Consider the following 12,648-nt stretch of genomic DNA (forward strand, 5'->3'; position numbering starts at 1 on the left):
GCCTCCTGCTGAGCCGCTGTAGCTTGCAGCAAGGCTTTAAGCAGATCCTCCATGTCAACAGATTTTTCAGGCGGCTTTGCAGCTGCTTTCACCCAGGACATATATCAAACCCTCAGGGGTGAGTCTCAGTAACTTCACACTGGGCTGTATCTGCATAAACCACCGTTTTCTGCAGGCCTCACAAAGCTGCTGCTTTCACTTATGCGCAGAACGGCCTGCTCGCATTCTCCACCAAGTTGTAACACTGTAGGGGTGCAAGGTGCCTTTTCCTGGGGAATATGGCAGCACGCATCAGCTGAGGAACAACACAAGTCCAGTTTCTGGTACAACTGACCCCGGCCAGTTTTATTGAAACAGAAAATAAAACAAACCCCAAAATAAAAATACCTTGCCTGTCCGGCACTAACTAAACATAAGATGTTCCTAACTGTCACTAAACAAAACACAGAGTTCTTCAGTACATACTGTATAGCTTACTTGCATCAGAAAGCGTGTCTCTCACACACAGATCCTGCAGCCTTCCCAGGCAGTCTGCCCATACTAATCAGGTTAGAAGCACTATATCACTCTTACACAGCTGAAACCCTGATTAGCCCTCTGTGAGGTCAAAGACCCGAACTGGGCCCAATGTCTAGAACTCGCCTTATCTCTCTCTCAGAGCCTTTACCCAGCTTTTACAGCAAACTGAAAAGGTTCAGACAAAACAAAAAGCATTTTTCCTAGAAGTTAACATTTTCTAAAACATGTAAGACAAGAACCTGGGACAAATATACCTGCCCTCAAACACTATCCCAGTGTTCTTGTCACACTATCTATCTATCTATCTATCTATCTATCTATCTATCTATCTATCTATCTACCTTGAGAAAGAATAGATAGATAGATAAGATAGATAGATAAGATAGATAAAATAGATATATAGATAGATAGATAGATAGATAGATAGATAGATAGATAGATCGATCTATATAAATTTAGTCCATGAGGTTAGGTTGTCCACTGGGTTTGAATCTCATGTATCCATTTGTGACATTTAACAGTAAGAACTGATGCAGAGTCAAAATTAGCAAGCGGCGATGCTGTTTGTTTTTACAGGCTTAAAAAATCTATTACATACGCATAAATTAATGGAGGAAAATGTGGATAGTGTATCAGACACTAATGATTATAATGATTCCACTGCCCTCTAGTGGTTTTGGTAAAGATAACATGCATGTACTGTACTGTATGAATTAAATTAAATAAAGATTATGGCCATAAAGAATATTTATTATTATTATTATTATTATTATTATTATTATTATTATTATTATTAGTAGTAGTAGTAGTAGTAGTAGTAGTAGTAGTAGTAGTAGTTAATAATAATAATAATAATAATAATAATAATAATAACAACATTATTCTTAATACACATATCACAAAGATTTCAAATATCTATTATCACTGCAATTTATAAAAAAAAAATCTCAGCTGTTTCGGCGATAATGGCGCAAAGTTGTAATGAAACATAGAATATGATGGCAGATAAGAACCACTTGGTCCATCTAGTCTGCCCATGTACTTACACACGATGCACTAAGGTTAATTTTTTTCTCAGGAGCCAATTAACCTACCAGTATATTTTTGGATGGTGCCCGGAGGAAACCCACGTAAACTCCGGGAGAATATACAAACTCCACACAGCTGTGCTGGGACTCTAACCCTTGACCTCAGTGTTGTGAGGCAGTAATGCTAACAATTTGCTTAACACTTCTGTCAGCCTTGGGATTTATATACAGTACCACTAAGAAAAATAATAAATAGTTAAGAATAGAATATAGTATTTTTAAAAAACAAAATATTTAAAAAACATTGTCCTTTAAAAGAAAAAAAATGTTAACATTGGGTTTTTTTCAATATGACAATAACAGAACAAGTACTGTGACTGTACAAGCTTGTTAAATAGACAAAGGCCTGGGGAGTATTATGCCTTGATATTTAAGTCAAGGCTCTATCACCAATGTACTCATTAGTTTATGCCAGCAATAGATCTTTTTGCCCTTTCATAAATATGCACCCAAGATCTTTACAGTCTGTTATACAACATCATAATGCAGAGAATGCCAATGCCTTGCTGTAGTAAAATCTGGCCTCCCAACAATGGGCCAAATTCAGACCTGGTGCGTTTTTTGCATCCCTGCGATCAGGTAGTCGCCGCCTACAGGGGGAGAGGGAAATTGCAGTGCAGGGGTGTGATCGCATGTACAGGAGAGCTGCACAAACAGAAGTCCTGGTGCGATAATCAGGGCCGGAGCTGACGTCAGAGACCCTCCCTTCAAACGCCTGGCCCTCCTGCGTTTACCCGGACACTCCTTAAAAATGGTCAGTTGCCACCCACAAATGGCCTCTTCTTGTCAGTCATCTTGCAATCGCCCGTGTGATCGCTTTTTTCGCACCATTCCGTCGCTGTGGACCAACGCGCCTGCGCATTGCGGTGTATACGCATGTGCAGTTCAGACCTGATCGCAGGCTGTACGAAAATGCAGCCTAGTGGAATTAGGCCCAATGTCTAAAACAAGCTCAGTATATCCATATACACAGGGGTTAAAGTGAGCCGGAACGGGGCGGACCTGCGTTCCGTCAGTTCCATTTGGAGACGGAACGCAGTTCCGCCTCCTCCGGCTCACCTAACCCGATGTGTGGCCGGCGCTGCAGGGAGATGTCGGGCGCCCGCTGAGATTGCGTTACCAGCGGGCGCCCGGCGGCAGCCAGAGGCAGGAGCTCAGTACTGAGCTCCGACTTCCGGCGCTGTCACTGTGCGCTATGGGAGAGACGTCATGATGTCATGCACTATACTACAGAAGGGCACCAACTGGGGGCAAACTACTGGGGGGGCATTACTACAGAGGGGCACCTACTGGGGGGCATTACTACAGAGGGGCACCTACTGGGGGAAAACTACTGGGAGGCATCTACTGGGGGGCATTACTACTGAGGGGCATCTACTGGGGGCAAACTGCTGGGAGGCATCTACTGGGGGCAAACTACTGGGGGGCATTACTACAGAGGGGCACCTACTGGGGGGCATTACTATTGAGGGGCATCTACTGGGGGCAAACTACTGGGAGGCATCTACTGGGGGACATTACTACTGGGGGGCATCTACTGGGGGCAAACTACTGGAGGACATTACTACTGGGAGGCATCTACTGGGGGCAAACTACTGGGAGACATTACTACTGGGGGGCATCTACTGGGGCAAACTACTGTGGGGCATCTACTGGGGCAAACTACTGGGGGGCATTATTACTGGGGGCAAACTACAAGGGGGGCAAGCTACTGGGGGCAAACTACAGGAGGGCATTACTACTGGGGGCATAACTACAGGGGCAATACTACTTGGGGGCATTACTACTTGGAGGCATTACTACTGGGGGCATTACTACTGGGGTCTAAACTACAAGGGGGCATAACTACAGGGGCTAAACTACTGGGAGCATAACTACAGGGGCTAAACTACTGGGGGCATAACTACAGGGGCTAAACTACAAGGGGGCAAACTACAGGGGGGCATTACTACTGGGGGCATTACTACTGGTGGCTAAACTACAAGGGGCAAACTACTGAGGCTAAACTACTGGGGGCATTACCACTGAGAGGCTAAACTAAAGGGGGGTAAACTACTGGGGTCATAACTGCAGGGGCATTACCACTGGGGGCATAACTACTGGGGCTAAACAACAGGGGGCATTACTACAGGCAACATTACTACTGGGGCAATACTACACAGGGGCATTACTAATGGGGGCACTACTAATGAGGGCATTGTAAAGGGGGCACTTCATAAGGGGCATCACTCCTGGAGACATAAGGGGCACTACTACTGGGGGCATTGCATAAGGGGCACCATTACTGTGGGCTCTATATAAGGGGAACTACCACTGTGGGCACTACCAGTACAGTGGACATTGCATAAGGAGCACTACTACTGTGGGCATTGTATAGGGACACTACTGCTGTGGGCAGAGGCGTAACTAGGGTTTTTGGAGCCCAGGGCAAGATGTAAAATGGTGCCCCCCCCCAAAAAAAAAAAAAACCATAGCAAAAGAAGTATGTGCGCATAAAATGGGCGTGGTAAAAAATGGGCGTGACCATGCTACAGAAGGGGTGTGGCCACTGAAAATACAGATACAATGTCCCACAGTGCCAGTTACATTGCCCCACAGTGCCAGATACAATGCCCCACAGTGCCAGTTACATTGCCCCCCAGTGCCAGATACAATGCCCCACAGTGCTGGATACATGCCCCACAGTGCCAGTTACATTGCCCCACAGTGCCAGATACATGCCCCACAATGCCAGTTACATTGCCCCACAATGCCAGTTACACTGCCCCACAGTGCCAGTTACATGCCCCACAATGCCAGTTACATTGCCCCACAGTGCCAGTTACATGCCCCACAGTGCCAGTTACATGCCCCACAGTGCCAGTTACATGCCCCACAATGCCAGTTACATTGCCCCACAGTGCCAGTTACATGCCCCACAGTGCCAGTTACATGCCACTCAGTGCCAGTTACATGCCACTCAGTGCCAGAGTGCCAGTTACATATGCCCCATTTGGTGCCAGATACATGCCCCACTGTGCCGCCAAGCCCGCCCCCCCCCCCCCCGTCACTCACCGCTTGCTCTATGTGAGGGGAGGAGAGCGCAGCGGTGAGTGACGGGGGGGGGGGGGCGGGCTTGGCGCCGGTTCGCTAGCCAATCAGAGCTCGCGGACCGGCAGCCAATCAGGAGCCGGTCCGCAAGCTCTGATTGGCTAGCGCCGGAGACCGGACACAGCAAAGCATTTTAGCGATCTCTATACAAAAGATAATTCTAATAACATTTAGAGGCTTATCTATAAAATAATATTTGTGGGATATTCTCCAAAAACAGCTTTTTTTGGGAGATACCCGCAACCGCAAATATTAAGTATCCCTAGAATGTAGCACGGAGGGACTATTGCAGAAATCTCCGGTATCTGCTGCAGTCCCTCCGTCTCCAACAGCAGCCACAGTCCCCATAGGTTTCCACGGGTGGTCTTCAGTATGCCGGCAGTCGGGCTCCCGGCGCTCAGTATACCGGCGCCGGGAGCCCGACAGCCGGCATACCGACACTTATTCTCCCTCGTGGGGGTCCACGACCCCCCTGAAGGGAGAATAAAATAGTGTGGCGCGCGTAGCGCGCCACCGTGCCTGTAGCGTGGCGAGCGCAGCGAGCCCACAAGGGGCTCATTTGCGCTCGCCACACTGTCGGTAAGCCGGCGGTCGGGCTCCCGGCGCCGGTATGCTGGTCGCCGGGAGCCCGGCCGCCGGCATATCGTAGTGAACCCGTTTCCACAGGGGACTGCAAAGCTGTCAGATTTACCATTTCTGAAATGTAAAGCATTCCGCAGCTTGGTCCTGATGGTGTTATTCTATAGTAGCCTATGGGCTAGTAGCCCGCAAATGTTTGCAGGGCTATCCTATTAGACCTGATTAGACCTGATGCTAGCACTTATCTGATTAGACCTGATGCTAGCGCTTATTGCAAACCAAATCCCTGATAAGTATTTTTTCAGCAATAAACACGTAGATCTGCAGCTTTTCGTGGATCCTATGTATTTTCATGCAAAAATGGGTCATTATTCTCATAAAGAAAAGGGCTATAACTGGATAACCCGATAATGGCCATCGGGAAAAATTGCAAAAAAGACAGGTTTTTTTGCTCTCTTAAAATGATTGCAACTAATAGGATGCCCTCATCAGTCCCTGACGACACATGAACCAGAAAGCAGCGAGAAAGCATTACACTATCACACTGATCTTCACCATGGTTGGCTCTTAACAGAACCCATCTGCTGGCAAGAGGACATTGGTAAATTTGCATGAAAATATTTATTTTTACTTTGCAAATTTATGGGATTTTTTTATGGCTCTCTCCCTCCCTAGAACAGCACAGTCTGTTGCGTGCTGGGCTGGTACAGGGAGGCTGCTGATTTCATTCTGCTTAAAGACTCATTACAGTCTAATTTTTTATGTGGTCATGTACTGTATGATTTTCTTTCTTATTATAAGACTGGTTTTCATTAAAAAAAACAAATATAATTAGAGCTTAAGAAACTGGATATGATAAAGACTGTATTAACATTTATTAAGACCAGGGGCGGATCCAGAAGAAAATGAAAGGGGGGGCACCATGATAGGGGCTACGGTAATAGTTATATTTACATGCACCTAAGGCAAGCGTGCTCCCAGATAAGAGGAGTGGTATCACAGGGGGCGTGGCCTCACAGAATATGCCATCAGGTAATAATTGGCTGTAGGAGCGCATCCTGGTTTACTGCCAATGTTTCACTCTGATGAAAAGGCTGATTGGGCCTTGAAATGTTGGTCACCTGTTCCATTAGTTATGGGAGCCTGGAAGGCGCCCCAGCACAATATAATTATTATAGTTTTTAGTTGGTGGTGGCAGGTGCAGCATACCTTGTTTTGGGCACTGCACTGAGACTCAGACTGCAGGACACGAGCTGCCCATCTTTGATTAGCAGAAGCAGCCAGCTGCATCTCCAACAAGCAGCATAAGACTTTTGCAGGACAGTCCTGTCACAATCACATGGGCCGCCTTCTCAAAGCTGAGCTGAGTTTGACTGCACCTAGCATGGTGGTAAAGGAGGTGGAGGAGGAAGTGCTGGGAAACTGTGTGGTGCAGTGAGGGCTAATGAAGCCTTCTGCGCCGTCATAATGAACAGTCTTACTCGATGCTGGCAGTCCTGCCAAGATCTATGCAGAAAAGTAACTCTGAAGGAAGTAGTAGACCTGTGCCCCCTAAAACACTCTAATGGCTATATGAGGTTTCTTTTGATCTTCTCACAGATGCAGGTCTGTAATTAAGGTCATGCGTCATGACGTTGGGTGCTCAGGGGCGGGCACAGGGTGCACTTGAACCTGGTATAGCACTGCACAGAGGGATTATGGTTTTGCAAATACTACACTCAGCATTTTATTTAGAGATGTGCACCGGAAATTTTTCGGGTTTTGTGTTTTGGTTTTGGGTTCGGTTCCGCGGCCGTGTTTTGGGTTCGAACGCGTTTTGGCAAAACCTCACCGAATTTTTTTTGTCGGATTCGGGTGTGTTTTGGATTCGGGTGTTTTTTTCAAAAAACCCTAAAAACCAGCTTAAATCATAGAATTTGGGGGTCATTTTGATCCCAAAGTATTATTAACCTCATTAACCATAATTTCCACTAATTTTCAGTCTATTCTGAACACCTCACAACTCACAATATTATTTTTAGTCTTAAAATTTGCACCGAGGTCGCTGGATGACTAAGCTCAGCGACCCTAGTGGCCGACACAAACACCTGGCCCATCTAGGAGTGGCACTGCAGTGTCACGCAGGCTGGCCCTTCCAAAAAACACTCCCCAAACAGCACATGACGCAAAGAAAAAAAGAGGCGCAATGAGGTAGCTGTGTGAGTAAGCTAAGCGACCCTAGTGGCCGACACAAACACCTGGCCCATCTAGGAGTGGCACTGCAGTGTCACGCAGGCTGGCCCTTCCAAAAAACACTCCCCAAACAGCACATGACGCAAAGAAAAATGAAAGAAAAAAGAGATGCAAGATGGAATTGTCCTTGGGCCCTCCCACCCACCCTTATGTTGTATAAACAGGACATGCACACTTTAACCAACCCATCATTTCAGTGACAGGGTCTGCCACACGACTGTGACTGAAATGACGGGTTGGTTTGGACCCCCACCAAAAAAGAAGCAATTAATCTCTCCTTGCACAAACTGGCTCTACAGAGGCAAGATGTCCACCTCATCATCATCCTCCGATTCATCACCGTGTACATCCCCCTCCTCACAGATTATCAATTCGTCCCCACTGGATTCCACCATCACAGCTCCCTGTGTACTTTGTGGAGGCAATTGCTGCTGGTGAATGTCTCCATGGAGGAATTGATTATAATTCATTTTAATGAACATCATCTTCTCCACATTTTCTGGAAGTAACCTCGTACGCCGATTGCTGACAAGGTGAGCGGCGGCACTAAACACTCTTTCGGAGTACACACTTGTGGGAGGGCAACTTAGGTAGAATAAAGCCAGTTTGTGCAAGGGCCTCCAAAGTGCCTCTTTTTCCTGCCAGTATACGTACGGACTGTCTGACGTGCCTACTTGGATGCGGTCACTCATATAATCCTCCACCATTCTTTCAATGGGGAGAGAATCATATGCAGTGACAGTAGACGACATGTCCGTAATCGTTGGCAGGTCCTTCAGTCCGGACCAGATGTCAGCATCAGCAGTCGCTCCAGACTGCCCTGCATCACCGCCAGCGGGTGGGCTCGGAATTCTGAGCCTTTTCCTCGCACCCCCAGTTGCGGGAGAATGTGAAGGAGGAGATGTTGACAGGTCGCGTTCCGCTTGACTTGACAATTTTCTCACCAGCAGTTCTTTGAACCCCTGCAGACTTGTGTCTGCCTGAAAGAGAGATCCAAGGTAGGTTTTAAATCTAGGATCGAGCACGGTGGCCAAAATGTAGTGCTCTGATTTCAACAGATTGACCACCCGTGAATCCTTGTTAAGCGAATTAAGGGCTCCATCCACAAGTCCCACATGCCTAGCGGAATCGCTCTGTGTTAGCTCCTCCTTCAATGTCTCCAGCTTCTTCTGCAAAAGCCTGATGAGGGGAATGACCTGACTCAGGCTGGCAGTGTCTGAACTGACTTCACGTGTGGCAAGTTCAAAAGGTTGCAGAACCTTGCACAACGTTGAAATCATTCTCCACTGCGCTTGAGACAGGTGCATTCCACCTCCTATATCGTGCTCAGTTGTATAGGCTTGAATGGCCTTTTGCTGCTCCTCCAACCTCTGAAGCATATAGAGGGTTGAATTCCACCTCGTTACCACTTCTTGCTTCAGATGATGGCAGGGCAGGTTCAGGCGTTTTTGGTGGTGCTCCAGTCTTCTGTACGTGGTGCCTGTACGCCGAAAGTGTCCCGCAATTCTTCTGGCCACCGACAGCATCTCTTGCACGCCCCTCTCGTTTTTTAAATAATTCTGCACCACCAAATTCAAGGTATGTGCAAAACATGGGACGTGCTGGAATTTGCCCATATTTAATGCACACACAATATTGCTGGCGTTGTCCGATGCCACAAATCCACAGGAGAGTCCAATTAGGGTAAGCCATTCTGCGATGATCTTCCTCAGTTGCCGTAAGAGGTTTTTAGCTGTGTGCGTATTCTGGAAAGCGGTGATACAAAGCGTAGCCTGCCTAGGAAAGAGTTGGCGTTTGCGAGATGCTGCTACTGGTGCCGCCGCTGCTGTTCTTGCGGCGGGAGTCCATACATCTACCCAGTGGGCTGTCACAGTCATATAGTCCTGAGTCTGCCCTGCTCCACTTGTCCACATGTCCGTGGTTAAGTGGACATTGGGTACAACTGCATTTTTTAGGAAACTGGTGAGTCTTTTTCTGAGGTCTGTGTACATTTTCGGTATCGCCTGCCTAGAGAAATGGAACCTAGATGGTATTTGGTACCGGGGACACAGTACCTCAAACAAGTCTATAGTTGGCTCTGCAGTAATGATGGATACCGGAACCACGGTTCTCACCGCCCAGGATGCCAAGGCCTCAGTTATCCGCTTTGCAGCAGGATAACTGCTGTGATATTTCATCTTCCTCGCAAAGGACTGTTGGACAGTCAATTGCTTGGTGGAAGTAGTAAAAGTGGTCTTACGACTTCCCCTCTGGGATGACCATCGACTCCCAGCAGCAACAACAGCAGCGCCAGCAGCAGTAGGCGTTACACGCAAGGATGCATCGGAGGAATCCCAGGCAGGAGAGGACTCGTCAGAATTGCCAGTGACATGGCCTGCAGGACTATTGGCATTCCTGGGGAAGGAGGAAATTGACACTGAGGGAGTTGGTGGGGTGGTTTGCGTGAGCTTGGTTACAAGAGGAAGGGATTTACAGGTCAGTGGACTGCTTCCGCTGTCGCCCAAAGTTTTTGAACTTGTCACTGACTTATGATGAATGCGCTGCAGGTGACGTATAAGGGAGGATGTTCCGAGGTGGTTAACGTCCTTACCCCTACTTATTACAGCTTGACAAAGGCAACACACGGCTTGACAAATGTTGTCCGCATTTCTGTTGAAATACTTCCACACTGAAGAGCTGATTTTTTTGGTATTTTCACCAGGCATGTCAATGGCCATATTCCTCCCACGGACAACAGGTGTCTCCCTGGGTGCCTGACTTAAACAAATCACCTCACCATCAGAATCCTCCTGGTCAATTTCCTCCCCAGCGCCAGCAACACCCATATCCTCCTCATCCTGGTGTACTTCAACACTGACATCTTCAATCTGACTATCAGGAACTGGACTGCGGGTGCTCCTTCCAGCACTTGCAGGGGGCGTGCAAATGGTGGAAGGCGCATGCTCTTCACGTCCAGTGTTGGGAAGGTCAGGCATCGCAACCGACACAATTGGACTCTCCTTGTGGATTTGTGATTTCGAAGAACGCACAGTTCTTTGCTGTGCTTTTGCCAGCTTAAGTCTTTTCATTTTTCTAGCGAGAGGCTGAGTGCTTCCATCCTCATGTGAAGCTGAACCACTAGCCATGAACATAGGCCAGGGCCTCAGCCGTTCCTTGCCACTCCGTGTGGTAAATGGCATATTGGCAAGTTTACGCTTCTCCTCCGACGATTTTATTTTAGATTTTTGAGTCCTTTTTTTACTGATATTTGGTGTTTTGGATTTTACATGCTCTGTACTATGACATTGGGCATCGGCCTTGGCAGACGACGTTGATGGCATTTCATCGTCTCGGCCATGACTAGTGGCAGCAGCTTCAGCACGAGGTGGAAGTCGATCTTGATCTTTCCCTATTTTTGGAACCTCAACATTTTTGTTCTCCATATTTTAATAGGCACAACTAAAAGGCACCTCAGGTAAACAATGGAGATGGATGGATACTAGTATACTTATGGATGACGAGTGACTGCCGACACAGAGGTAGCTACAGCCGTGGACTACCGTACTGCGTCTGCTAGTATAGACTGGATGATAATGATATAAAAAATATATATATATCACTACTGCAGGACAGGTATATATTATATAATGACGGACCTGCTGGACACTGTCAGCAGCAGACTCCTAAACTACTAGTATGAAGAAGATAGAAAAAAAACAACCCACCACAGGTAGGTATACAATTATGGATGAGCACTGCCGACACAGAGGTAGCTACAGCCGTGGACTACCGTACTGCGTCTGCTAGTATAGACTGGATGATAATGATATAAAAAATATATATATATCACTACTGCAGGACAGGTATATATTATATAATGACGGACCTGCTGGACACTGTCAGCAGCAGACTCCTAAACTACTAGTATGAAGAAGATAGAAAAAAAAAACCCACCACAGGTAGGTATACAATTATGGACGAGCACTGCCGACACAGAGGTAGCTACAGCCGTGGACTACCGTACTGCGTCTGCTAGTATAGACTGGATGATAATGATATAAAAAATATATATATATCACTACTGCAGGACAGGTATATATTATATAATGACGGACCTGCTGGACACTGTCAGCAGCAGACTCCTAAACTACTAGTATGAAGAAGATAGAAAAAAAAAAACCCACCACAGGTAGGTATACAATTATGGACGAGCACTGCCGACACAGAGGTAGCTACAGCCGTGGACTACCGTACTGCGTCTGCTAGTATAGACTGGATGATAATGATATAAAAAATATATATATATATCACTACTGCAGGACAGGTATATATTATATAATGACGGACCTGCTGGACACTGTCAGCAGCAGACTCCTAAACTACTAGTATGAAGAAGATAGAAAAAACCCCCCACCACAGGTAGGTATACAATTATGGACGAGCACTGCCGACACAGAGGTAGCTACAGCCGTGGACTACCGTACTGCGTCTGCTAGTATAGACTGGATGATAATGATATAAAAAATATATATATATCACTACTACAGGTATATATTATAATATAATGAATGACGGGCCTGCTGGACACTGTCTGTCAGCAGAATGCGTTTATAGAATAAAATAAAAGAACACCACACGAGTGTTTAACTTTTTCAGGCAGACAATATACTGGTGGTCACTGGTCAGTCACACTGGCAGCAAAAGTGTGCACTGTTATGTACTCCTGCTATAACTGCTCCCCAGTCTCCCCCACAATTAAGCTGTGTGAGCAGTGAGCACTCAGCACAGTCAGATATACATAGATGATATTATCATGCAGCACACTGAGGCTGAGCACAGATATGGTATGTGACTGTGTATCGTTTTTTTTCAGGCAGAGAACGGATTTTAAATAATAAATAAAACTGGTGGTCACTAGTATAACTATCAGCAAAACTCTGCACTCTCTGAGTACTCCTAATGCTCCCCAAAATTACTAAAATTAAATTACTAGTAAATCAAGTGTCTCACTCTCTATCTAAACGGAGAGGACGCCAGCCACGTCCTCTCCCTATCAATCTCAATGCACGTGTGAAAATGGCGGCGACGCGCGGCTCCTTATATAGAATCCGAGTCTCGCGATAGAATACGAGCCTCGCGAGAATCCGACAGCGGGATGATG

At 46.7% G+C, this 12,648-nt stretch overlaps 1 protein-coding gene across 3 annotated transcripts in view; it reads left to right on the forward strand.

Annotated features, from left to right (window-relative positions):
• The window catches only part of TMEM178A (transmembrane protein 178A), a 216,913-nt gene that overhangs the window by 153,948 nt on the left and 50,317 nt on the right, over positions 1-12,648 (forward strand). The window lies entirely within an intron of this gene.

The sequence above is a fragment of the Pseudophryne corroboree genome, chromosome 4, assembly GCF_028390025.1.
Source record: "Pseudophryne corroboree isolate aPseCor3 chromosome 4, aPseCor3.hap2, whole genome shotgun sequence".
Classification (NCBI taxonomy): Eukaryota; Metazoa; Chordata; class Amphibia; order Anura; family Myobatrachidae; genus Pseudophryne; species Pseudophryne corroboree.